The 25,011-nt window shown below is 44.8% G+C and overlaps 1 protein-coding gene across 29 annotated transcripts in view; it reads right to left on the bottom strand.

Moving 5' to 3' along the window:
* The window catches only part of SORBS1 (sorbin and SH3 domain containing 1), a 220,463-nt gene extending 210,753 nt beyond the window's left edge, over window positions 1–9,710 (bottom strand). For 15 of the 29 annotated variants that reach the window (XM_048218695.2, XM_048218702.2, XM_048218687.2 and 12 more), the window contains exon 1: window positions 9,575–9,710. The gene's annotated coding sequence lies outside the window, so the exon portion shown is untranslated. The remainder of the gene's footprint in view (window positions 1–9,574) is intronic. The other 14 variants (XM_048218693.2, XM_048218703.2, XM_048218709.2 and 11 more) reach the window with 2 other exon arrangements.
* Window positions 9,711–25,011: the final 15,301 nt, after the last annotated feature.

Here is a 25,011-nt window from a genome sequence, read left to right as displayed (position 1 = left end):
TATAAAAAACTGACCTGGCAGCCTTAGAGGAGATACCCAGAAGGATCCGAACACCATGCCTTGACACAGCAGGTACTTACAGCAGTAAAGTGAATCAAATCTTGACCAATAGCTCGTTTCAAGGCTGGGGAAACCAAGACCTGGACAGGTTAAGTGACTTTTCAAGATGACCCAGGTCATTAGTGATGGGGCTGGAGATAGCACCCGAGCTTCGTCTCTCCAGCCCAATAAGTGTAGGACGCCTCACGGTGCTGCTTATCCTACACGGCGCAGGGAGAAGGGCTCATCTGCTGCCTGTTACTAGGTCCATCTCAAAATAAACAGTGGATTTATTCTTATAAGATTGTATGCTTGGGACTCTCTTGAAATCTCTCAGCTAACTGTACGCATACCATCTTAGAAACATGCATTCAATCAGTTTATAAACGTTTCTTGAGAATATATGCTATCTCTAGCAGGTACCAGTTTAAGGGCTTGGAGAAAGAGATGAAACTTCTAGTTAAATCGGACGGTTAAACACCCATATTTACCCCTGCTTTCTCCTAGAACCCCACTAAAAGGACAGTAGAAAATTTTGATTTTTAATGGAAAGATGACAATGGCAGATGAGATCTATCAACAGAATTCTGGAAGACAGAGAGCTGACGGCCCTGCAGTAGCTGATTCAGGTTTCTGCTCTGCTAAGTGCAAACAGGAGAGGGAGACACTAAGCAAGTGGGGACTTATGCCAAAGAAACAGAAGCCTCAGGAATTGAAGGCACCAAGGACTAAGAGGGGAGGGGAGAGGGGCGAAAAAGAGAGTCTGCTAAAAGTTTGGTGAAGGAGCACTTACAGCCCAGGGTTGCCTCTCCTACAACCTACTCATCCTGGTAACTTCTCTCCCTCAGGCAGAAGAAGGCAGAGATTCACTGTTGAGGCAAACTACACTAGAGACTCTGGATTCAGACACAGCTGAGAGAAGAAGGGAGAGAAGGGGGCAACCTTCAGAAAAGAACAGAGTGAGTGAAAGTCTGCATACCAAACAGGGTACCCAGCCTCCTTTCCCATAAGGCTCCCACAATGCAGGACATCCAGGCTATTACACCCCCAGGCAACATTTGTCTTCAGGAAAACCCAGCATCCCCCTGAGAAAAGATCTATAGGCACAGACATTTAAAGCAAGCTCTCTTCTGGAAACCTACAACGAAGATAAGTCCCCTTCCTTGTCACACAAATGCCCAATCAGCAATCTTAAAATATAAATGGACAGTCAAGGATCAGTGGAAGAACAGCTCCAATGAGAAATTCAGTGACCAAAACAGGCAGAAAAAGGGGCTTGGAGGAAACAAAGACAAAGCAGAAAAGAGCAAAAAAAACAAAAAAAACCCCACCAGAAACAAAAACAAAACAAAAACAAAAACCTATGAAACAAGAACAAGATACTACTAAAAAAAAAAAAAAAAAGTGAGCATCAGAGAACAAAGGAGTTCTAGAAAGTAAACATGCACGCATATTTCATGCAAAACCACAAAAACATAAATTTGAAAATTCAAGAGGGTTAAGAATGAAGCTGAAGGTGTCTCTCACAAAGTAAAACAAAAATAAAATGTAAAACAAGAAATAAAAGATTTTAAAATTATAAACTCAGGGCACCTGGCTGGCTCAGTTGGTATAGCATGTGACTCTTGATCCCAGGGTTGTAAGTTCAAGACCCACAATGGGTGTAGAGATTACTTAAAAAAAATAATAAAATGTTTTAAAAAAATAAAATAAAAATAAAAATTGTAAACTCAACCCAGGAAGTCCAACACCCAACTAATTGAGGAGTTCCAAAGACAAAAGAAAAGGGGTGCCTGGGTGGCTCAGTCATCAAGCATCTGCCTTTGGCTCAGGGCGTGATCCCAGAGTCCTGGGATCGAGCCCCACATCAGGCTCCTCCGCTGGGAGCCTACTTCTTCCTCTCCCACTCCCCCTCCCTGTGTTCCCTCTCTTGATGGCTATCTCTTTCTCTGTCAAATAAATAAATAAAATCTTAAAAAAAAAAAAAAAGAACTTATCAAAAGAAAAATATAAGAAAATTTCCCAAAACTGAAGAATGTGAGTCTTCAGATCAAAGCAGCACACTAAGGACCCAGCACAATGATTTTAAATGCAAGAAAATTTCCAATACAGAGAAAGAGAGACGATCCAAAAAATTTTCAGTGAGAAAAAAGCAGGTTACCCATAAGTGATCGAGAATCACAATGGCATCCGAATTTTTGCCATTAATATTGGAACCTAGACGACAGTGGAGCAATGCTTTCAAAATTCTAAGGGACCAACCTAAAATTCTAGGCAAATCAAATGACCGTATAAATATGGAATAAGGATATTTCAGCAAGTTTGAAGTGATCAACTTCCACAGACCCTCTTGGGAAATAAACCAAGAAAGAGGAAACAGAGGAGCCAGCCCAGGACAAAGTAAAGGAACCCAGAATGAGAAATAGCACAGGCCTATAGGTCAATTAACCCAGAAAAGAGGAGAGAGTTGGAGGCCTCTGGGAGGGAGGTCTCCAAGGGGAAAAAATGATAATAAAATGAAAAGGAACATATGTTATAAAACACAGATGTTTTAAAATTCTGTCAGAAACTTTGAGAATTAGTAATAAGTACATAGAAAACTAAATAGAAAAGAGAAGGCAATTATCAACAACAAAAAAAGATGTACAAGAAAGGAAATATCATTATAGCACAACTATATGACTCAGCCATGAACACTATTTACACAGCCAAGATAACGTAAGCATTGATGTAACCATATTGGGAGGACAGGGTGAACAGATACATGCAGGGAGAAGAGGAGAATAAGGGCTCCTCTAATCCATGGTAGGACATCAATGAATAATATCCAATTGAACAATAGGAAATAGCCCTGTAAGCAGGGAACTCACAAATATAATAGCAATATCAGGAAAAATAGCTAAAAGAATTGGAAGTGACTGTAGTAGGCAGAATAATGGCCCCTCAAACAGGAAGATGTCCATATCCTACCCCCCCAGCCTATAAACATGTTCCCTGGCAAAGGGGAATTAAGGTTGCAAATGGAATAAAGGTTGCTAATCAAGGGACCTTAAAATAAGGAGATTACCCTAGATTATGCAGGCAAGCCCAAAGTAATCACAAGTGTCCTTAAAAGTGGAAGAGGGAGGAAGAAGGGAGTCAGAGGAAGACGGGACTATGTGAGAAGTCAGAGCGATGCAGTGGGAGGGGACTCAACCAGCCGGCTCTGGCAGGGGAAGGGGGCCAGGAGCCAGGGAATGCAGGCAGCCTCTAGAAGCTAGAAGACGCAAGCAAGGAAGCAGATTCTTTCCAAAACGGAACACAGCCCTGCTACCACCTTTATTTTAGCCCAGTGAGAACTTTTTCAGACTTCTAACCTACATAACCATAATATGAATTTATTTTGCTTCAAGCCACTATGTTGGTGGTAATTTGTTACTGCAGCAATAGAAAATCACGTTCAGTGACTGACTCTGGGGAGTAATCCCTGGAATAAGAAGGGGTGACACAGTGTTTCTTTATAAGCCTTGCAGTGTTACTTGACTTTTAAAAGTATATATATATATATATATACACACTATATACATATGTATACACACTACATACACACACATATACACATATATACATATATATAAATAAAATATGACTTTGATGTAAATTAAAATTGAATTTCAAAAGAGATGAAACACAGATTCTGTCTTGCCAGATCTCACAATCTGGTAGAAAAGACAGACAGGGAACCAACCGGCTACCGCTGAACACAGGAAACAAAGCACCTCTTTCAGATGTGAGGAGAGTCTGAAAGGAGATGGAAGCAGCCAGGCAAAGGAGAAAAGGTCTTCTGGTGAGGAAAAAGCCCCGGTGGGAGGGAGAATCTGATCTTTGGGGACATGGATGAGGTCTTTGTGATTGGGACACCCAGTGGGTCTGGCAGAGCCAGCAGGAAGGTGGGCAGCTCTCCACACCACCAGGTTTGATGCCTGCCCCACTGCTGGCTTCTCCAGCTGGGCTATGGGACCTGCTGTGCATAATTCAAGTGGATATGGACAAGTGAAGGCCCAATATAAACACAGCATTTTCCTGGACCATCAGTTGTACTCAATAGCAAAGCATATATTTTTTAAAGATTTTATTTATTCATTTGAGAGAGAGCACAAGCAGGGGGAGGGGCAGAGGGAGCGGGAGAAGTAGTCTCCCCACTAAGTGGGTAGCTAGATGTGGGGCTCGATCCCAGGACCCCAAGATCACAACCTAAGCCAGTCAGATGCTTAACCGACTGAGCCATCCAGGGGCCCCAACAGGAAAGCATTTTAAATACCTTTATACTAAAACCAGCACATACATATTATAGAGTAGACTACAAAACTCATGTGAATTTTTAACATATTAACTAGAGATTTCAAGGCAACTACTTGTTTGCAAGGCCAGTTTTAGACGCTAAACTATCTGCTGACCACTGAGCACCAAGACTCAATCTTCTCTGTAATTAATCTGAGTCAGAAGAAAATTTTAAAGCACTACAGCAAGCATCCATCAAAGCACCTGAACTTCACACCTACAACCCATCAGTAGGTGCCTACCCTCCTTGCACCTACCTTCCCTTGGTTCCCAACTGAGATGAATCAGAAAGTTGAGAAACATCTCATTCTTTTCCAAAGGGGTCTGGGTCTTGCCACTGACTGCCGGGTTAGCCCAGCTTAGGCAAACAAAGAAAAACCATCACACCGAATTCTTAGAAGTATTCTCTTGGCCATAAGCCCACCCACCTCACTCCCCGACTCTAAGCATTACCAGAATTGCAGACAAGAGCCCCAGCTTACCATCAGCACCCCCAACCTTTACAGTAGAGGCCCCTGTCGGAGAATACACTGCAGACACTCTTTCCATGGAAGGAAGTCAAGAAATAGGGCACATCTCTTGGGAGAGGGTGTCCCTTGTGTCCACAATACAGGGGTGGAAACTTTTTCTATTGTTGTAACTGTTTTTATTATAAAAACAATAATATCCACATGACAGTGAGCTGGGAAATTTTTTTTCTATAAAGAGCCACTACTGACCACAGAAGAAAAGGGGGGGAGAGGGGAGGTGGAAATCAATGGAAGGCCACACAGAAAGAAGTAAAAAGCAATTTAATTGGGTTTGGTTGGTTTGTTTGTTTTGTGTATAAAACACATATCCACACATTGAAAGAGAGCAAACTCAACTGACTATAAATTAAGAACAGAGAAGATTAAATTTTAATAACAGTAAATACATTAAAATACACTACAAAGCTGTATTATTGACAGTAAAGAGAGAATGGGGGAGGAGGTTAAGAAGAAAGACAAAGATACAGCAGGAGGAGAGAGAAAGAAATGCATAAAGGAAGAAGACTGCGAAAGCAAGAATGGGAAGACAGTGAGATACACAGACACACAGGCCTATCCATGCACAAAAAGAGGGAACAACTCAAGGAATCTACAGAGACACTTCGGAGGCCTGACCAACAAGCCAAAGTAAACTACACCACACAAGCCAGCTGCTGGCTTGGGCTACAGACTTCAAAGTCTAATCACCTTTCATCCTTGCCTTTCAATGGCTACTGATCCGGTTAACCACTGTTCACAGCTCTTTAATTGCTCATTGAAACATTCAGAGGCTTAGTTCAAGTCCCAGGGCAGAAGCTCCCCTCACATGAGCTACATACAGTTCAGGGAATCAACCAGCTCCAAGCGTGCCCTTTGAAAAGGCAGTCCGTGAAACACTAGCTCATAAAACATGCAAAACACCGATGAAAGTCAGAGGAGAAAACGCTGCTTGAGTTGAAAAGAAATTCCACGGAAAACTTTCTTTCATTTGGCATTTAAAAAAACCCGGGACTTCAGCAGAACTGGGTCCCACCTCAGCATTCTCTGGCATCACCACCAGCACACCTGACTTCCCACATGTTCACGCTGTATGTACCCAGCGGCTCCAAAGGCTTCAGCTGACCCTACAACAGAGCAGCCTCTACCACACTCCGCAGTCCGAGGGTCAACAGGAGATCCCAAGGAGACTCCATGTCAGCCCCAAGCCCAGGCAGGTCCGCCCACTCCCACCCCTGTCTAAGCCAAGCCTGTTCTTGCTTCCTTCACTCCAAGGGCTGCAGAAATCTGCTATTTCACAGCTGGCTAAAGCCTCCCCTTCAGCTTCATTTGTCCCTCCATTCCTCCCTCCTCCAAGCTTGGAGGCTGTGTTTTCCCCTTCCCCACCTGACCCCGCCTCCAATCTCTCCCTTCTTCAGCCCTATCTTCTCCTCACTTTATATCATTTTAAATCTTTTTTTTTTTTTAAGATTTTATTTGTTTATGTGACAGAGAGACAGCCAGCGAGAGAGGGAACACAGCAGGGGAGTGGGAGAGGAAGAAGCAGGCTCCCAGCGGAGGAGCCTGATGTGGGACTCGATCCCAGAACGGCAGGATCACGCCCTGAGCCGAAGGCAGACACTTAACGACTGCGCTACCCAGGCGCCCCCCTCACTTTATATCATTTTAGAATCTCAGAGGGAGAAGGAGTTAAGAGTTACATCTAGAATACAGGACCTAGAATCTACCCACCTGGGTTCCTGTCCCAGCTTCTCATCTTGCTACCTGTGTGACTTTGGACAAATGACCAAATTTCCCAATCCCTCAAATTCTTCAGTGAGGGGGGCAAAACCTGGCAATCATTGTTTTCTTCCAACTTATGCTCTAAATACCTGAACATTCGCCTGTATAACCATAAATAAAGCAGTGAGTTAAACATATACAGGAAGGGAGAATGAATTCTAGAAACTCCTTTTCCTTAGCATTATGCCAATTCAAGTCACCCCAGCAAATCACCGCTCAGAGAGTCTGTGCCTCTCACTCCAGGTCACTCTAGGTCTTAAGTATTTACATACAGTAAATCCTCATAAATCGTACTAATTGAGGAAAAGGTGAGTCTGAAGCCATCAGGAACCCAAGTCCTAGAATACTTCTTTCATGCCATTGAGCAACATTATGACTTTAACATCGTTTAGCTAACAAAAAAGAATCTTAAAATGCCAAAAAAAAAAAAAAAAAAACTGGACTTGTGAATCTAAGACCAGTAACGCTGTCAGGAACCTGGGAAAATAGTCTGCTCCAAAGCCTTCTTTTTTCCAACAAGGACACAGGCCCAGAGTGTGGAAGCCACTAGCCCAAAGCCCAAAGCAGGTTGATGGTCAGGATCAAAGCCAGCTGTCCTGTCTCTGGTCCAGAGTTCCTTCAACAAAGTTTTTTGGGACCATCCATTTCCTTTTACAGAGACAGATTAAATCCTAAATGACCAGTGAGTGCCCTCTACAGCAAATCTATGTCCACGTCCAGGGAAGGGTCCAGAACTAAGTTTGGATGACCAGATGATAACCAATGCTACCTGATAAAAGCCTTCTTTCCTGAATCCTGCCCATTCATACTCTGCAAAGAAAACCCCAGACTCTGCTGTCTATACACAACTCTATTTTAGGGGGAAAAGGGAGTGCTGAACAGTTCTTTGTTCTGCCAGTAAGAAGCAATCTGCTCATCCCTTCCCAGAACTCCAACCTCACTCCCCATTATTCTCAATCCCTTCAGAAAAGTTCACAGAAACTCTCCAAATAGCCAGAAAGAGAGCAGGTTAGAGGGTGATCTGGCCAGCTGGGGTGGGCTTGAAGGGAAGATGACAATACCCTCCCAGCTCTTTGCCCTACAGGGTAGAAAACATTTCTTTTCAGTTGCTAATTCCCTGCGGGGGAAGTCACCAGAGACAGCTCAACTCAGGGCCCTCCAGCTAAGAAATGAGCTCTCGGCAACCCCAGGAGAACCACCCCTTTGCTAACCTTCCACTCTAAAGTGCCCAGAGCAAAGATGCCAACAGACCCACTCCTCCCTGCCATCCCCTCAGGCCAAGAGCCTGAGACAGCAGAGCTTGGCTGGCAAGGAGCTATTTAAGGCAGCATCAAGAGGGTGGGGCAGAAAATTGCTGGCAGCATCCTCTTCCTCCACCCCTCCCTCAAGCCAACACACACACACACACACACACACACACACACACACACCCTCTCTCAGTGGGTAGACAGTCCTCTATCTCACCTGTGTCTCTAAGGGCTGTAGACCTGGAGTCTCCAAATGTCCAGCATGTGCTTTCTGTCATTGAGGCTGCTGTCCCCATCTGCTGCCCACCCCACTTTTAATCCACCCCCTTCTCTTCAACCACCACCAAGCTTCCCTTCCCATCAAAAACACAATATTGAATCTAAATAGAGGAGCTCGAAACCCAAGGAGAGTGGAGACAGACAAGCCATCCCTGCCTGGCCTTCACTTATGAGAGGAAAAGGGACACGAGGTGGGGGGTGATGTCAGAGGCCTGACTGCCAGATAGGTTCCATGATGTCTCTAAATGAACCTCCCTCCTATTGACAGTGAAATCAATTCTGGCAATTTCAGCAGGTTGGCCCTGTGACTACAGGAGCATCCCAGCGCTCAGTTTAAAACAAAAATCCAAAGATTCAGCCAGAACATGCTGGGAAAACACAGAGTCTGGATAAAAGGAGCCAGGCTCAGTGGGATCCCTTCTGCTTTTATGTAGCAATGTAATAGCGTAATAAATTCTGTCTGCCCGAAGAAAGCATGCACTGGTGAATTTCAAAGCCATCTTACGACAGTGGATGCGGGGCGGGGGGAGTGCAGAATTCGACAGCACATTCGCCCATTAAATGTACATAATGACTTCAAGCCTCTCTCCCCCTCTATCTTGAATGGCGCTACCGCTTATCAAGGAAGCCACATCGTTAAGCAGCCAGGTGGGAGCTAGTGATGCCGAGGGAATTCGGAGAAAGGAGTTGCTTTCCGTCCATGTATGAGCTGCCTAGCAAGATGCTGCCAGTCACTCCGGGGGATGAGGTAGCATGGGCGGATGGGCACGCACGGGGTTCCCGGACCTACACAGGTACCCGCTCATTCAGGCGGGTCCTAGGCCAGACGGATCGTCCTAGCGCCCCTCCCGCCGCCCTCTCCTCCCGAGGGATGCTGATGAATGAACACACCTGCGATGCCTCCATCCTGCCGCTCGCTCCCTCCTTCTTCCTCTGGCTGCTGCAGAGGAGCCCCTCCTCGGTAGTTTCACTTTACAGCGTAAACCCACCCGGGCTTTGATGTCTCCTCCACCCACCCATATTGCAGCCAGCATGAAGCAGGCAGACGTTCTCTCCTAGCAGTGGCCATGATCGCACGTACCCCCACCCACAAAAAATAAAACAAAACCTGAATCCCGGAGACCCCCGCACCCTGGGGAACTTTCCTGGAGAGACTGGGGATCCACCCAGCAGGAAGGAAGGTTCGGCTGAGGGGGACCACGGTTTTCCCCGTGACCACAGGGGATGCTCTGGGGGAGGGCGTCCCCCAAGTCCTTCCAACAGCTGGCCCTTTAAACGCGCCTCCTCCGAGCGCGGAACAAAGGCGCCGCCCGCGGGGGCCGGGCCGCCGCACGCCCCCGGCGCCGCGGCCGCGGATCCGGAGAGCGCGGGCGGGCGAGCGGGCGGCTGGCGCGGGCTTACCTTGCGGGTGTCCGGGCGGGCGGGAAGCGCGCGTCCTGCCCCACTCGCACTACACGCTGCAGTCGGCCCCGCTCTGTTTTTCTGGGACTCGGCGCTGACTTCACCGACACTCCGCGGCCGGCCAATGGGCTGCGGCGGCCGCCCCCTCATTAGCATGCGTCTGGAACCGTCCACTCCGGCAGCGCCGAGGCGGTGGGCGGTGCCAGGGGGCGGTGCTCGGTCCGGCAGTGACAGGAAGGGGCGTGTGCGCCAATGGGAGGCGAAGAAGCGCCCCGCCGCCCCGCCCCGCGGCATTGTGAGCAGAGAGCGCGGGCCCGCGGATCTTCCGCGACAAGGCGCGCGCGGTCTCAGTAACCCTTTCTGTCCTGGCTGGCCAGTGGCTGGGCCCGAGGCTGGCCCCGCTCGCCCTCTGGTCCTTAAGAAGGCTCGCCCGCGGGGAGCTGGGAAGGAACCTAAGGCATAAAAATAACAGCTAACGTGTCTTGAGTGCATATGTTACTTACCCTGTGCCCAGTTTGCTCATCTGTAAAATGGTATAATAGTAGGTTGTAGTGGGGCGTCTGGGTGGTTCAGGCGGTTAAGCAGCTGCCTTTGAGTCAGGTCATGTCCTGGGTGAGATCCAGTCCTGCTCAGCTTCCCTGCCCTACAGGGAGTCTGCTTCTCCCTCTCCCTCTCCCCCTGCTTTTGCTCTCTCACTCTCTCAAATAAATAAAATCTTTTTTTAGAAGTAGTAAGATGTAGTGAAGATTAACATAGTTAACCTATGTAAAGCATTTAGATCAGTGTCTGGCCTTTGTGCTACATAAATGTTTGCTACAATCATAATTATACTCTGTACCAGCCAGTGTGCTTAATGCTTCCTGGGTATTTTCTCATTTGACCCTCAGAGCCTTATGAAAAAGGCACTGTCACTAATCCCTATTTTTCAAGTGGGAAAACTGTTGAGGTTTAAGTGGCTTGCTCAAGGTCACACAGAAATCAATGCAACCAGGATTTGAACTCAGGCTCTGAGATTTCATTCATGCAACACACATTCAGGGGCTCCATGGTGAGGGCCTCTGGGGTTGCAGCGAAAAGCAGTAAAGCTTCCCCTCATGAGGCTTCCAGGGAGACAGACAAACAAGTGAAAAAATAAAATCATCTGCAAAGTGAAACAGAGTGAACAGAATAAAACATGGTAATATGCAAGTGAAGAGAAGGGTACTTTGTTGAGTTCAGAGCTAACCATCGCTGGGCATACCATCCTCACCTCCTCGGTACCCCCTCAGTGTTACAGCAAAGGAATCAGAGAGGGGAAGCGGCTTGCCCAAGATCTCAGGGCCAGCAAGCAGCCACGCCCTGCTTCCTACATCCCCGGGACATCCCTGAAAGTAGAGCAGTCATCCCTTGGGCTGAACAAAACTGACTTTTGTCAGCTGCCACTGACAAGGATCTTCAGCCAAAGCACGTTCCCAGTTAACAAGCTGTGTGTGGTGAGGTAAAGACAGGCCTTAATGACTGCACGGGCTGATGGGAAACACATCTGCTAAGGTTCTTAGATGTCAAGGAACAGTGACGAGTTTTTGCTGAGCGTCGGCTGTCCTCTTCCGTGTAAAGAAAAAAAAATTTAGAACATTCATAGCCACCTGGGAGCTTACTGTACAACTGAGGAGACAAGACGCCACCAGGAAACCACTCAGCCTAGGGAGCTCCCAGCCCATGTCTCCTTCCACTTTCACCTTATCCTGTGGCTTTGCAAAGAAGACTAGGTTAGGAATCAGGCTTCCCAGGCTCTACTATTAGCTTACTCCATGATCTAGGCAAGACAGTTCCTTCTGGGCCTGTAAAGTAATAAAATGACTTTTAATCAAGCACATCTAGTCTGCTAGGCACTATTCTGTACTTGTGCTGAGAGCTTCACATGCTTTAACTCACACCACACAACCACCCCAGGAGTGAGTCCTATTGTTATCCTGAGGTTGTCCACAGAGGAGGAAAATAACAGGGAGAGAAACCAGATAAGTCGCCTACCTCACAAATTCAGGGCTACACCATCCAGAATTAAAAAAAAAAAAATTAAAACAATTCAAATGTCCAATTTTAATTGGATAAGAAAACCTATCCAGTACAACCATATGACAGAATACCATACAGTCACAAAAAATGAAAAAGTACAGTGATACTGACAAACGAAGATGTACATAATATATTATTGAATAGAAAAGTAGATTGAAGGGTGCCTAGGTGGCTCAGTCAGTTAAGCATCTGCCTTTGGCTCAGCTCATGATCCCAGGGTCCTGGGATCCGGCTCCCTGCTCAGCAGGGAGTCTACTACTCCCTCTGCCCCTTTCCCGGCTCATGCTCTCTTTTCTCTCTCTCTCTCTCAAATAAATAAATATCTTTTTTTAAAAAGTAGATTGAAAACTAGTTTAATACTGCAATCCCATTAGAACTATTTTTTATGGGCAAGAGAAACAAAAGATAAAATGAATTTATGGGACTTCATCAAGATTAAAAGTTTCTGCACAGCCAAGGAAACAGTCAGAAAAACTAAGAGGCAGCCCACGGAATGGGAGAATATATTTGCAAATGACACTACAGATAAAGGACTGGTATCCAAGATCTACAAAGAACTTCTCAAACTCAATACACGAGAAACAAATAAACAAATCAAAAAATGGGCAGAACATATGAACAGACACTTTTCCAATGAAGACATACAAATGGCTAACAGACACATGAAAAAATGTTCAAAATCATTAGCCATCAAGGAAATTCAAATCAAAACCACACTGAGATACCACCTTACGCCAGTTAGAATGGCAAAAATAGACAAGGCAAGAAACAACAATTGTTGGAGAGGATGTGGAGAAAGGGGATCCCTCCTACATTGTTGGTGGGAATGCAAGTTGGTACAGCCACTCTGGAAAACAGTGTGGAGGTCCCTTAAAAAGTTAAAAATTGAGCTACCCTATGATCCAGCCATTGCACTACTGGGTATTTACCCCAAAGATACAGACGTAGTGAAGAGAAGGGCCATATGCACCCCAATGTTCATAGCAGCAATGTCCACAATAGCTAAATCGTGGAAGGAGCCGAGATGCCCTTCAACAGATGACTGGATTAAGAAGTTGTGGTCCATATATACAATGGAATATTACTCAGCTATCAGAAAGAACGAGTTCTCAACATTTGCTACAACATGGACAGCACTGGAGGAGATAATGCTAAGTGAAATAAGTCAAGCAGAGAAAGACAACTATCATATGATTTCTCTCATCTATGGAACATAAGAACTAGGATGATCAGTAGGGGAAGAAAGGGATAAAGAAAGGGGGGGTAATCAGAAGGGGGAATGAAACATGAGAGACTATGGACTATGAGAAACAAACTGAGGACTTCAGAGGGGAGGGGGGTGGGGGAATGGGATAGACCGGTGATGGGTAGTAAGGAGGGCACGTATTGCATGGTGCACTGGGTGTTATACACAACTAATGAATCATCGAGCCTTACATCGGAAACCAGGGATGTACTGTATGGTGACTAACATAATATAATAAAAAATCATTAAAAAAAAAAAAAAAGAACTATTTTTTATGGGATTCCGAGTAATTATTTTTTCTCATCTATATTTTTCTGATTTTTTTAAAAACATCTATCAAATTGTTTAATTAAAATAAAACCAATTAATTTTAAAATGAAAAACCAGACTCTACCTCTGGAAATTTTATATATAGACAAGTTCATCCCTGCAAGTGGGAAAGTGCCTTGAGGAATCTTAAGTGAGGTCTAAGTCTTTGAGTCATCCCTCAGATATTGAACTCTGCTGGTTCCAGTCTGTGTGTTTATGAGATAAATGGAAAAATACTGGAAGGACAGGAGAGAAGAGAAGAGGGGAAAACAGAGAGAAAGAAAAATCCTACTATCCTTCAAGACTCATCTCAAATGTCTCCTCCAAGAAGCGTTCAGAGTCATGGTCTAAAAACATCTTAAAACTGAAAACCACCCAAGAAATCAGCAGGTGTTATTGTGTCAATTCATTTTTGTCTCCAGTCATTCACTGATTCATCTAAGTCACAGGCCCTGTGCCAGGCTGGTTAGACCTGACTCCCTACCTCCCAAAGGTAACCCCCAGAGGCCCAGGGAAGGCCACTCCATGGGTGCACAGCTTGTGCTGAAAAGGGTCCCCCTCTCAGTTTATTACCATCTTTACATTCTTCATTTTAAGTAAGGGGCCTCACATTTTCATTTTGTACTGGGCCTTGTAAATTCTGGGGCCTGTCCTAGGAAGGAGAAACACCAAGCCCTTTTCAGTGTGTCAGTAACCAAGCCTGGAGTAAATAAAGCTCAGGGCTTTCCATTCTCATCCCATCTCAGATCACACGCTCATTCCTGGTTCCCAGGGAAAGTGAGCACTCCAGCCTTCCAGTCCTATAGCACTTCACTTATTCCTTTCTCATGGAATTGACCATATTTGGCATGAACTCATGTACATATGTGTATAGTCCTATTCCTCATCCTCTCTACCCACCAGATTGTAAATTCCATGAGGCCCTGGCTTGTGTCTGCTCACCTCCAACAGCGCTTAGCGCTGTGCTTTACATACTGTTAAAAATCTGCTTAAACTTAATTTAATCTTATTGTAACTCCTTGTTTTCTCTTCATGTGCATCAGATTATTCCCAGCAGTCCTTCCACTGCTGGAGAGAAATAACGGGATCAGGCCGCAGAGTTGAGCGCACAAACTAGGGTCACGAGCATGCTGTAGGAAGCAGCCCCTAAGCAGGCTGTAACTGTGAGGAAGTAGTGGAAGAGGGAGAAAGGTTTTGCAGAGGACAGCCCCGAGTTGTCAGCCTTTCCTCCATCTTTAGGGTCACACAGACTGTAGGAGAGGGAAATAAACAAGACGATCTAGAGACGGCCGTGAGCATGGTGCTTAAGCCTGTGGACAGAATCCTGGCTCCAACACCTAATATGGAACTCTCGTGTAAGCTCTTGGGTCCCTCATCTGCAACGTGAGGAACACACAACCCTCCGAGGTTTACTTGTGAGCTGTAGATGAAAGCATGCACGGAAAGCACTCACACACTGCCTGACGCATAAGCACTCAGTAAGTGGGTATTATTACTAATATTACTAGGAGGCCAAGTCGTGAAAGAGGCTTTCCTAAAATGTGTTGGTTTTGTTAACTTGTTTCCACAGTTACCCAAAAAGATGGACCATAATCATTTTCAGCCATATCAGCTAGAGAACGCCAGGATAGGGGAGAAAAGAATAGGATGAGGGAAAGGGAATTATGTATCAAAGAGTTTAGCTGATATATTACTAAAGCTCTGGTGACCATTTGTACCTAGTTTCTTTTGTAATATCTTGAAGAAAGTGAAGCAAGTAGTGAAAAGAGCCAAATTTTCTTAAAGAACAGATTTTCTTGTTTCTTGTTGATTAATTACTGAGAAAAGTGAATCTACACTCCTGCCTGAGGGCACAGAACTGACTTGAAGATCAGGGAATGTCAGACCCAAGAATTCCACATTCTTCGGAGGTCTAGACTGACAGATACTGCGTTAGGGAAGTTTGGTGAGATGGGTGGACGCTGGTCAGAAGTCTATGGGACCATGTAGAAATGAGAGGAGCCATGGGGATCACTGTGCTTGGGAAGCAGTGCCGAGATGAGTTTGAACCAGTGATCCTAAGAATCTAGTGACAGGCTTCCGTTTATCAATCTAAAAACACTTGCTCTGGGGCTCCTGGGTGACTCTTGGTTTCAGCTCAGGTCACGATCTCATGGGTTGTGAGATCAAGCCCTGTGGCAGGCTCCATGATCAGCAGGGAGTTTGCTTGAAGATTCTCTCCCCCTGCCCCTCCCCCCCAATAAATAAATAAATAAATCTTTAAAAATATATAAAAAATAAAAACACTCGCTCCAGCATATCTTGTGTTGTTGCTTGGATGAAAACACAAGTATGTAATAGAATACAATCCTATACAATTGTATTTGACCAAGTGCATAAGGTTTGGTTTTGAGATTGTTTTATGCTATTAGTCAAAATAAGACACTTAAAATGTTGACCTGGGTGGACCTTTGAGAGAAATCAGAAGTTCAGAAACACACTTCCATCCACTGTCACTGAATTAATGGGAGGGTCTGACTAGGTCAGGAGTTTTGGAGAAGGACAAGAGGAGGGGACCATCTGACTGGGCCGGGGATTCATTGATTAGAATATGTTGGGTTTACTTTAGAAGTCTTACTACTCTGAAGTAATTTAGTTAATAAAGTATTTACTTGAGGGAAGCATTTTTAGGGTTGGTGGATCCAGCTGCCAACTCTGAGACAGGCATTCTAACTGAGGCTGGAGAGAGAAAGGTAGAACGCCAGGAAGGAGGAACAAAGAGGAAGGAGGGAAAAGAGGGTGGCTTGGGGAGAGCAAAAGAAAGTGAGAGAGACTGCAAGTAAGAGAAAGATCATTAAATGTCCTGAGGCAGAAAAAAAAAATACAATTTCAGAAACAGGGCAACTAGCCTCACTAAACTATTGTAACCTTAACAAGGTTAAAAAATCAACAACAATGGTGTTAAGGGAATAACTGACATTCTGGAAGCTGTTGGAAGCTTGTCAGAGGTGACTGGAAGAGTTCACTGAAGGAACTCATTACACACGGCCAAACTGAGTCACATGGGTGCCCTGGGAAGGTTAATAACTCTTTGTCAGCATTTGTCAAGGGGAGATGCCAAGTGCTGTCTGGGGAAAGGGTAGAAAGGAAGATGGTGGACGTGCCTATCAAGTATCAGCCCCTTTTCCATGACCTCAGCAAATCTGTTCTGTCCCCAAACTTGCTTGCCCTGATTCCTAAACCTGGGTGACCTCAACCCACTTTCATAAACAGCAGCTTAGTGACCACCTCTAGTTATTGTGCCATTCTCTTAGGGAACTTACCCTCTGCTTCTCCATCGGGCTGAACCAAGCAATTCATCTAGGCATACAGTTCTCTGTGACGGGAAGTCTCAGAAAGTCACCTATTTCCAGGGATGTCTGGAACCCTCTTCAGATCGGCAATCTCTGCAATGCTTGCATGGCCTACCCATTTATCTGGCCCTGTAAGAATGAGATAATCTGAAAAAATCATGTTCTACCACCAAGGAATTGAAGGCAACTGGACTTATATAAGAGAGAAGTGGACAGAGGTAACTATCTCCTCCCTTAGGCCAAAAGAACCGAGGACTTCTTCATTTGACCCTGATTAGAAGTAGAGCAGAACCAGAACACATGCTAAAATGAGGTTCCCAAAATGTGTTGCAGCCCAAGCTGCCACCTTCAAAGAAGGAATGGTTATTCCTGGTGAACCCTCCAGTAGAAGGATAGTAAGGACCCCCAGGGGTCAGTGGCAGCCCCTTTACTGAACTCAATGTGACCCCGGGACAAGGCTCAATGGGGTTAAACAATGTGATCCCACAAGTTCGTATTCAGACTGCTCATATAAGCTGCTCCACTCTTTGGTCCCAGAGTATTCTACACTTGGATGAGAGCTTCTAACTCCCAGATGGTTCACTGAAGGTGGGGAGCAGAGCCACCAGGTAGCCCTGGGATTGCGGGAAGAGGACTCTCATGTCATTCAATTACCAGCATCATGTGTCTACTGTGTCCAGGTCCTCTACTCAGTGCTGGAAAACCAGAGAACAAGGACAGGACCTGATCCTCAAGACGCTCACAATCTATTGGGAGAGACCGGTAAATAGACAGGCAATTACAAGACAGTGTTCTAGACAAACTTTCTTTCTTAATTGAGATGTAATCCATATACCAGAACATTTCTCCTGTTAAAGTATATGATCCAGTGGTTTTTAGCATATTCATAATGTTGTGCAACCAACACCACAAATTCCAGAACATTTTCATCACCACGAGAAGAACCCTATACCTATTAGCAGTCACCCCCCTGCCCCGTGCCCTTTCCCCTCGCCCCTCAGTCCCTGGCAACCACTAATCTACTTTCTATCTCTATAGATTTGCCTGTTCTGGACATCTCATATAAAGGGAATCATAGAATATAGGGCCTTTTGCATCTGGTTTCTTTTCACTTTGCATCAGGTTTCCAAGGTTCACCCTTACTATAGCGTGTATCAGTACTTTGTTGCTTTTTATGACTGAATAACATTCCACTGTACGTATTACCACAATTTGTTTATCCCTTCATCAGTTGATAGACATTTGGGTTGTTTCCACTTTTTGTTTATTATGAATAACGCCATTATGAACACTTTTTTGTGGGGGCATATGTTTTCAGTTCTCTTGGGTATATACCTAGAAGTGGAATTGCTGGGCCATGAGGTTAACTCTATGTTTACCTTTTTGAGGAATGGCTGGACTAACTTGAGTTAGGTTTGTTATTTTAACTGGCAGAGGCCAATACGCCTTGCTGAATGAAAGGCGTGGGCCACCCTATTGATGTGTGTATCACTACTTTACATATTTCTGTAAGATTTTGCCATGGATACATATAGTACTAATCATTTCAGACAATGTTGAAAATACAGAAAAGCTTAAAGGAAAAAAATGAAAATCATCCATATCCCTACTGCCTGAAGCTACCACTAACCCCATATGGCCTTTTTCCTTTTAATCTTCTTCTTCTCTGTATTCCTTTTATGAAGCAATGTCATGTTGTACGTGCAGTTTTAGTATATTTAATATTTTGTATTTTATATTCTGCTTTTCTCTCTGATCATCATATTGTAAGTAGTTCAGCATTCATTGTTTTATAAACTAGTCTTCAAATATATTTTATGTTTTTCTTTTTAAAATGCTATCTTTATTCTTCTTACCTTTGAAGGGGGTGCTGAGGCGACACAGAGAGAGAGAGAGACATTTGGGGAGGGAAATGTCAAGGAGGATACACGAGCGAGAAAGAAAAAAGAGCAGACATGACCCTTGTTGGCTTTCTTATAGCTTCATATTTTATCCTGCCTGGTTGCAGAGAAAAATTTAAGGCATCACTGCTTTTGTGGCCTCAGACTGGCTCTCTAGTCTCTTTCTCTGGTGGTGGAGCCCACAGCCACTGCTGCTGTTTCGTGTGCCTCTGCCCCCGAGGCTGAGCCAGAGCGGGCTTCTGCAGCCTGCAATTCAAGATGGCCAATTCGCAATCCTAGCAAAATCAATCTATTGGAAACTAATGAGGCTCAAATAGTTCATGCACTTTGAGGCTGATCTGCCAAATGAGATCAACAGGGCTCAATCAGCAGGGAAAAATCAATGATGCAAAAGTGCATTTCAACCTAGTGTTATTTCCCCCTGGGATGCCCACGACATCACATTCTATTGTTTTGATGCTTCTGTGACAATTCTTGTCTAAGCTTCTGTAGGCCAGGCCCGGAGAACTCCCTCACCCAGGGTTTCATGTGCCCAGGGGGTTGATAAATGCCAAGATCTGGTGGCTGTGACAGAGAGGCCTAGGCAGCCAACATGAGAAGTCGGGGCTTTCAGTTTTGTGAGCAAACACTCACCTCTGTGTTTCTCAACCACCCCTCTAACAGGTGATGCAATTAGCAAGGAACATAATTATAAACTTTCCAAGAGAGCAAATCACAAAAGTATTGTGTTAGTAATTCACATTTATACAACACAAAATATAGAGTGATGTTTTTAAGATCCTACCCCTTTTTTGTGTCACCCAGTTTATTTTCCCTTAAATATTCTACTGGTGAGATACGATCATTATGAAAAATTTAGAAACTATTGATGAGCAAAAATAAAGAATTTAAATCGTCTCTATTATATTTTATGTATAACTTGCCCAATTTCTCTCCATGCAGAATTACTAAAAAAATAAAACCATGTAACACATATCGGTTCTAGAACATCCTTCAAAAAAACTGTAATATATTGGAATTGCTTATTCTATAAAGGCCTTCTCCACAGTGTCATGATGTTGCTTGGGAAGGTGGGGCCCCCACCGCTGCCCTATTTGTTTGGAAGCCCACTTAGTCCTTGGGAGGACTGACTGGAATGGCTGGGGTCAGGGAAGTGGGGAAGGAAATAGGTAACACAAAGTCTGATCCCAGAGCAGGGGTGTCCTGCAGGAATGGGGGTCCAGATAAGGAGCTGAGTCCAATAGGCCTCACCAGTCAGCTAGCTTCAAGCCAACAAAACAATGGCCCATTTCCCCTGCAGGGTCAGCAGGTTAAACCCAAAGGTGGCCAGAAAACCGAGGGCACAGGTTAACACCCCAAACGCAGTTTGACCGAGGAGTCTCAGGGTGAGGCCATTCCAGGGTCCCGGAGAATCTGTGGATAATCTGAAGTAGCTGACTCTCTCCTTGAGAGCAAGGGCTGGAGCAATATATGCCAGCCCTGGTGCCCAGCAGAGGGGAAATTCAGTTTCTGTTAAATAAGGGAATGATGGTTCTACTTCTTCCTAATCGTGCTTCTGGTCTTCGCTTAGATATTACCTCCTCTGGAGAACAGGTAAAAATGGGAATGTCCGTCCAGGCCAAGGGAGTGGCCTGAGGATCACCCCAGACATTGTCAGGTACAAGATGTGTGAGAAGAGAACTGAGGGTCTAGGAACGTGGGCAGTTTTAGGCATCAGGGCTAGAGCGCAGTGGCCTTGAAAGCCAAGCTCGTGATTTCCAATTTTACCTGGTAGCCAGTGAGGAGTCACTGAAGGTCCTTAAACAAGGGAGTGGTGTGAGAGGTGGCATGATGAATACCCTGTCTGGGGCAGCGGTGGGATGAGTTAGCGCCAAGGAAGGCCAGAGGCAGGACACCCAGTTGAGGAGTGACTGTAACAATCCAGCTCTGAAGTGATAAGAATGAGAACTAGGGAGGTGACCACGGGCATGGAGAGAAAGAGACACTTCATTGACTCATTCATTCATTCGACAAATATTAATCACCGAGAGCCAGAAACTGTGCTAGATCTAGGCACCAAACTCGTAAAGGAAGATGTGGCAAGACTTGCTGTCCGCTGGGACACAAGTGCCTGTCTGGTAGAGGCAGAGAGCAACCAAAGATGATCCCCTAGATGATGAGGGTCATCGTGTGACCATGAAGAGAAATGGAGAAATCAGAAGAAACACCAACTTGGGCATCGATGAAATAAATTCTGAATGTAGTTTGATGATACAGTAGGACAGGAAGATAGAACTATCCAGTAGGCAGGTGGAAACATGGGACTTGAGCTGGAGAGGGTAGTGGAGACAGAAGACGGACACGTGGCTACCTCTTCGAGGAGAGGGGCTGCAAACCCACAGGGAGTACTGTGATTTAGGAAGGTCTGCACTGGTCTGCCTGAGCTCCATTCCAGGTTCCGAGCAGAGAAAGCGCAAGATAGACTGGTACAAACCTGCTGCCTCCCTCCCATCATTCCTGACACTACGACTCCCACCACACACGTGGAGAGGAGTTCTCAGAATCTGCTTACATAAAGCCTCCAGTCGGACTCCTGTGTCACCTCTGGCTTGAATAGTGCTCTTTCCCCTCCCGGCTAGGAAAGGGTGTGCTGCAGCCAGATGGTAAACTGTGAACAGAAATAAACTCTCCTCACACGTAGCAAGTATATTTATATCCAATCCTATAATATCACTGCAGGCATAATTATAGCCAATCCTCTAATTGCATTGCGGTTATCAGGCACCAAAAACCCACCAAATGTGCTGCGGAGACCAGGAAGATAGGGCTATTGGGATGGGGGCTGCTGGGCCAGCTGCTGCCCTGTGAGATGAATGGATGAAAACAGGGCAGAGATGTTTACGGACGACCAGGGGCTCGGCCAGCAGAGGTGGGAGGGAGGTAATGATTCCACGGGACACACAGCTCACATTCCTGTTTCAGTAATACAGCATGTTCTTAGCCTTATTTCGTAAAAAATTATGAAATCAACGTTTATTCACTGTATAAGGTTTAGGAAAATGAAAAATTATCCATAATCCCACAATGTATTTGTCATTGCAGCATTTTATTTTGTACGCACGTGTTTTGTGTTAGACTATAAATGTTTTAAATCTTGTTTTTCTCACTTAATATCATGAGTACTCTCCTATAGCATTAAGATATGTTCCCAAGTATTATGTTAAAACTTTACTGTGATAGGTTCATATGATGGAATGGTATACAGCAGTTAAAATGGATAACCTAGAGCTTTGTATATAAATAATTCTTAATAGAAGATTAATAAAGAGGTAATTTTCAAAAATAATATTATATATTAAATTTAGTTATATAATTATATGTATTGTATAATTTTCAAAAAATATTATATATTGTTAATATTATATATTGTTAATGTTGACAGACATATAAATGTATAGAAAAATAAATGGAAGGAATTTTCTCTAGGGAGGGAGGTTAGAGGTTGAAATTAGGGACAGATATAAAGAGGCTTTGATTCTATAATTTGTTATTTCTTTGAAAAATGATCTAAAACAAATATGGCAAAGTCTTAAGACATTAAATCTATGTGGCGAATAAATGTGTGCTCATTATAGTCCCTGTATTTTTCTGCATGTATAGAATAGGTTATTACTTTTTGAATTAACAGACTTTGTTAGAGCAGGTTTAGGTTTACAGGAAAGTCAAGCAGAAAGTATATTCTCCTACACATTCTCACCCCTCTCCCAAAACGCACACAGACCCCTCCTATTAGGAACATCTTGTCTGAGTGTGGTGCCTTTGTTACAGCTGAACCAATACTGGTACATTATTAACTCCAGTCCCCTTATGTATAAGGGGTCATTCGTTGTGTTGTGTATTTTATAGGTTTTAACAAATGTATAGTGACACGTATCTATCATTATATCATCCAGTATAGTTTCGCTGCCCTAAAATTCTTGTGTTCCACCTACCTAGTCATTCCTCACTCCTCCCTCTCCCCACCCAAAGCCCTGGCAACAGCTGATCTTTTCCCCATAGTTCCGTCTTTTCCAGAATGCCACAGATTTGGAATCATACAGTATGTATAGCCTTTACAGATAGGGTTCTGAATGAATTATTTTTAGATCAAACATTTAAAACCAACCATAATGAAGAAAACAAAAACCACCAGGAATTTCACTATTTTGTGATAATCACTATTAGCCAGGAACACCATGTATCTTTTTTTCATGTAAATGGCATCATAGTATCCAAACAATATATTATGGAATCCATGTTGATTCAGAATTATTTTTAAAGCCTTCAGGAATATTTCCTGGTATGCCAGCACTGAGTTAACCAATCCTTAACTGTGGCAGGAAGCATTTCTGGCCTTAGAGAGCCCCTCAAACTGGAAAAGTCCCTTAAAGTCTCTCCAGAGAATTGGGAATAATCAGCCTTCTAGATAAGTGTCACCTGGAAATGTGCTTGACATTAACTTTGAGTTCCCTGCAGTCAAAAACAATGTTTACCAGTTTTTCTCCTCTCACTGCACAGTCTAGCACATAGCAAGTACTTGGGGAGCATGGGTTGAATGGATCTGAAGTGCCCCTAATCAAGTTATTCTGGGGTCATCTCTAAGGAAATTCCTAAACCACAGAGGGGGCAAACTTCTTCAAGAGCTTGCATTGTTTACTAGGAACCTAAGAATGGGATCAGGGAGCCCTGTTTTGTAGAGCAGAGCTAGACGGGTGCCCAGAGGAACTGGGTGGCTGGGCTTGGGTGGGAACAGAGGGCAGTGGGTGTGTCTGTCTGCAGAGAGGCTCTGGTGGGTGGGGGTGAGAACCAGCCCTGCCGCTCTGGGGCTCAACGGCAGGGAGTGACTGCAGTTTTCTGTAGGCAGAGGGAGTGCTCAGGCTCCAACTTTTCTTCTGTTGGTTCATTCATATGGGTTGAGAACTTGGAGTCCGGTATGGGACTTCTGGTTCCAACCCCAACTTAGCCGCTTTCAGACTATTCTGTTCTGGACAAGTGGCTAAGTCATGATGGCTTCAGCCTCCAAAGGAGCTTCAGGAGCCCGGCCTGGAAAAGCTGGGAGATGAGGTGATACATGCAAAGGACTAAGCAAACTGCCTGGCGCTTAGCAAGTGCTCAGTAAATCAGAGGAATGACAATAACAGCTTAGCATCTGTTCTTTAAAAAGCAAGGTGATCAGTCAGAAAGAGCATGAGAGAGCCAAGCCAGAAGGCCCTCAAACACTTTCCTCCTAGACAAAGGCCTAGCACACTTCATAAGGGCCAGGTATGGTCTGGATTCAAGTGCTAGGGGACCACAGGAGCAGGGAAGTGGAAACCTCCTACTAGATGACTCAAAAGGAATTTGGGGGGCTTTGATGATTTTTGCAAGCTACCTGCCAGTTATGTGCGTCCCCTGTGTTTTTATGTTTACTTTCAGGTGCAGCCATCCTCAGCTGCTATCTTTCGATGCTAAATCTGGCCTTTACAGATATATTTTCAAATGGACACATGGCCTTTGGAGTCACCTGATTCTACTTCCCACTCGATGAGGGAATTTCTAGCCATAATATCCCTACATGTCCCTAGGAGACACTTTGGATTCCCCCCTTTCTCTCAGTCATTTCCAAGCAAACCTTGTCGCTTGCATCTTCAAAACTGATCTTGGATCTGTCCTCTTCCCTATTACCATTGCCATGCTCCTCGAGCAAGCCTCCTCCAGTCCTTGCCTAGACTACCAGCCCCACTGGCCCCCTTCTGCCCACACTTCCAACTCCCCAGTCTCTTCTCCCCCGGGAAACAGGGGACCTTTTAAAAGTGTAAATCCGATTGTGACTCTCTCCCCACCTTAGGTCGAGTTCCCCAGAAGCAGTCCCTGAGACAAGGGCTCATGAGCAAATGTTCTCATTAAAAAATGCTCCGGGAGGAGCCAGTAAGGGAGTGGAGGGAGCTGAACAGGGAAGCACAAGACACCAAGCAAAGGAGATGCCTAGAAGCCTGCACTGCATCCAGAACTTTGTTCCTGCTGCAGATGAGGACTAGGCTTTCATACTCTGCTAGCTGAGTCCTGGGCCAGGGAAGGTTAGGAGGAGCTCTCTGTGCATGTGGACCAAGAGCTCCAGGGACCCACGGGCTATCTTTGGAACTAAGTTGCAAGAACTGGTCATTTTAGCAAAAGTGCATAGAAGCTGGGAGACTGGCACAAAGGAAGCCTGACAGGGACCCTTGACAGCACCGACTGGGTCCATTCCAGTTCCCTCCCTAGTTCCTCTCTCAGGCCCTTGTTCATTTCCTTCAGAACACACATCATGCTTTATAAGTAGTTTATATAACTATTTGTCTCTCTCTACTTGTTTGTTGTCTGTTTTCCCCACTAAAATGAAATCTCTAGGAGTGTAGTGAGTACGTTTGTTTTGTTGCTTTTTATACACCAATCCCTAGAACAGAGATGACACGTTGTGGATCCCTACAAAAATTTTTATAAATGGATGAATGAATGATGGGACCTTGGGGAATGGGGATCTTTTACAGCATAAAGGAGCTCATCCCACTTCCATCCCAAAACCTTAATGGAAAGCCTGTCCCAAGACGGAACTGTAAT

Source organism: Ursus arctos, unplaced genomic scaffold, assembly GCF_023065955.2.
Source record: "Ursus arctos isolate Adak ecotype North America unplaced genomic scaffold, UrsArc2.0 scaffold_7, whole genome shotgun sequence".
In the NCBI taxonomy this organism is placed as follows: Eukaryota; Metazoa; Chordata; class Mammalia; order Carnivora; family Ursidae; genus Ursus; species Ursus arctos.
Note: the sequence above shows the minus strand (reverse complement) of the source record. Positions and strands in the feature narration are given on the sequence as shown.